This window comes from Sus scrofa, chromosome 1 (assembly GCF_054392235.1).
Source record: "Sus scrofa isolate SSC_HxYL_T2T_F1_AM1 chromosome 1, Sscrofa_HxYL_maternal_Yorkshire_Landrace_v2.0, whole genome shotgun sequence".
In the NCBI taxonomy this organism is placed as follows: Eukaryota; Metazoa; Chordata; class Mammalia; order Artiodactyla; family Suidae; genus Sus; species Sus scrofa.
In genome coordinates, this window is record NC_139383.1 from 142149189 (window position 1) to 142153043 (window position 3855).

A 3855-nucleotide genomic window follows, 5' to 3' on the forward strand; every position below is an offset into this window, starting at 1 on the left:
TGAAAAAAAAAAAAAAACACTCAAGCGCAGATAATAACCGGAGACAATCCAACCAAAAAAAAAAAAAGAAGAATGGAGAACCATAGAATCAACTGGAACATGAGGTTCGATTCGAAATGGCAATAAATAATCATCTATCAATTATCACCTTAAATGTCAATGGACTGAATGCCCCAATCAAAAGACACAGAGTGGCTGAGTGGATAAAAAAGCAAAAACCTTCAATATGCTGCCTACAAGAAACTCACCTTAAGACAAAGGATACATATAGATTGAAAGTGAAAGGGTGGGGAAAAATATTTCACACCAATAGACAAGACAGAAAAGCAGGAGTTGCAACACTCATATCAGACAAAATAGACTTTAAAACAAAAGACATAAAGAAAGACAAAGGACACTATTTAATGATTAAGGGATCCATCCAAGGAGAGGATGTTACTATCGTCAACATATATGCCCCAAATACAGGAGCACCCAGATACATACAACAAATACTAACAGACATTGATGGGAATACAATCATAGTAGGAGACTTTAATACCCCCCTCACATCAATGGACAGACAGATCCTCTAGACAGAAAACCAATAATGCAACAGAGATCCTAAAGGAAACAATAGAAAAGTTAGACTTCATTGATATCTTCAGGACACTACATCCAAAAAAATCAGAATACACATTCTTCTCAAGTGCACATGGAACATTCTCAAGAATCGACCACATATTGGGACACAAAGCTAACCTCAATAAATTTAGGAGCATAGAAATTATCTCAAGTATCTTCTCTGACCACAATGCCATGAAATTAGAAATCAACCATAGGAAAAGAAATGAGAAAAAACCTACTACATGGAGACTAAACAACATGCTACTAAAACAGCAATGGGTCAATGAGGAAATCAAGAAGGAAACTAAAAACTACCTTGAAACAAATGATAATGAAGAGACAACCTCTCAAAATCTATGGGATGCTGCAAAAGCAGTGCTCAGAGGGAAATTTATAGCAATACAGGCCTTTCTCAAAAAAGAAGATCCCAAATTGACAACTTAACCCTCCACCTAAATGAATTAGAAAAAGAAGAACAAAAAAGACCCAAAGTCAGCAGAAGGGAGGAAATTATAAAGATCAAAGAGGAAATCAATAAAATAGAGATTCAAAAAACAATAGAGAAAATTAATAAAACCAAGAGCTGGTTCTTTGAAAAGGTGAACAAAATTGACAAACCCCTGGCCAGACTCACTAAAAAGAGGAGAGAAAGAACCCAAATAAACAAAATTAGAAATGAAAAAGGAGAAATCACAACGGATACAGCAGAAATACAAAAAACCATAAGAGAATACTATGAACAACCATATGCCAACAAATTTGACAATCTGGAAGAAATGGAAAATTTGCTAGAATCTTACAGCCTGCCAAAACTGAATCAAGAAGAAACATATCAACTGAACAGACTGATCACTAGAAATGAAATTGAAAATGTCATAAAAACACTCCCTACAAATAAAAGTCCAGGACCAGATGGCTTCACAGGCGAATTCTATCAAACATATAAAGAGGAACTGGTGTCCCTTCTCCTTAAACTCTTTCAAAAGGTTGAAGAAGAAGGAATACTCCCAAAGACATTCTATGAGGCCACCATCACCCTCATTCCAAAACCAGACAAAGATACCACCAAAAAAGAAAACTATCGCCCAATATCATTGATGAACATAGATGCAAAAATTCTTAACAAAATCTTAGCCAACCGAATCCAACAACATATCAAAAAAATTATACACCATGACCAGGTAGGATTCATCCCAGGTTCACAAGGATGGTTCAACATACGCAAATCAATCAGCATCATACACCACATTAACAAAAAAAAGTCAAAAATCATATGATCATCTCAATAGACACAGAAAAAGCATTTAACAAAGTCCAACATCCATTCATGATCAAGACCCTCGCCAAAGTGGGTATAGAGGGAACATTCCTGAACATAATCAAAGCCATTTATGATAAACCCACAGCAAATATAATACTCAATGGGGAAAAACTGAAAGCCTTCTCACTCGAATCTGGAACAAGACAGGCATGCCCACTCTCACCACTGCTCTTCAACATAGTTTTGGAAGTCCTAGCCACAGCAATTAGACAAACCAAAGAAATAAAAGGCATCCATATAGGAAGAGAAGAGATCAAACTGTCACTGTATGCAGATGACATGATACTATACATAGAAAACCCTAAGGACTCAACCCAAAAACTACTTGAACTGATTAATAAATTCAGCAAAGTAGCAGGATATAAGATTAACATTCAGAAGTCAGTTGCATTTCTGCATACCAGCAATGAAACATTAGAAAAGGAATACAAAAATACAATACCTTTTAAAATTGCACCTCACAAAATCAAATGCCTCAGAATACACCTGACCAAAGAGGTAAAGGACCTATATGCCAAGAACTATAAAACTTTAATCAAAGAAATCAAAGAAGATGGAAAGAAATGGAAAGATATTCCATGTTCATGGATTGGAAAAATCAATATTGTGAAAATGGCCATACTACCCAAAGCAATCTACAGATTCAATGCAATCCCTATCAAATTACCCATGACATTTTTCACAGAACTAGAACAAACAATCCAAACATTTATATGGAACAACAAAAGACCCAGAATCGCCAAAGCAATCCTGAGAAACAAAAACCAAGCAGGAGGCATCACTCTCCCAGACTTCAAGAAATACTACAAAGCCACAGTCATCAAAACAGTGTGGTACTGGTATCAAAACAGACAGACAGACCAATGGAACAGAATAGAGAACCCAGAAATAAACCCAGGCACCTAGGGTCAATTAATCTTTGACAAGAGAGGCAAGAACATAAAATGGGAAAAAGTCTATTCAGCAAGCATTGCTGGGAAACCTGGACAGCTGCATGCAAAGCAATGAAATTAGAACACACCCTCACACCATGCACAAAAATAAACTCAAAATGGCTGAAAGGCTTAAATATACGACAGGACACCATCAAACTCCTAGAAGAAAACATAGGCAAAACACTCTCTGACATCAACATCATGAATATTTTCTCAGGTCAGTCTCCCAAAGCAATAGAAATTAGAGCAAAAATAAACCCATGGGACCTCATCAAACCGAAAAGCTTTTGCACAGCAAAGGAAACCAAAAAGAAAACAAAAAGACAGCTTTCAGAATGGGAGAAAATAGTTTCAAATGATGCAACTGACAAGGGCTTAATCTCTAGAATATATAAACAACTTATACAACCCAACAGCAAAAAAACCAATCAATCAATGGAAAAATGGGCAAAAGACCTGAATAGACTGTTCTCCAAGGAAGATATACAGATGGCCAGCAAACACATGAGAAAATGCTCAACATCACTGATCATAAGAGAAATGCAAATCAAAACTACCATGAGATACCACCTCACACCAGTCAGAATGGCCCTCATTAATAAGTCCACAAATAACAAATGTTGGAGGGGTTGTGGAGAAAAGGGAACCCTCCTGCACTGTTGGTGGGAATGTAAACTGGTACAGCCACTATGGAGAACAGTATGGAGGCACCTTAGAAATCTATACATAGAATTTCCATATGACCCCACAATCCCACTCTTGGGCATCTATCCGGACAAAACTCTACTTAAAAGAGACACATGCACCCATATGTTCATTGCAGCACTATTCGCAATAGCCAGGACATGGAAACAACCATCAACAGATGATTGGATTTGGCAGATGTGGTATATATACACAATGGAATACTACTCAGCTATAAAAAAGAATGACATCATGCCATTTGCAGCAACATGGATGGAACTAGAGAATCTCATCGTGAGTGAAATGAGC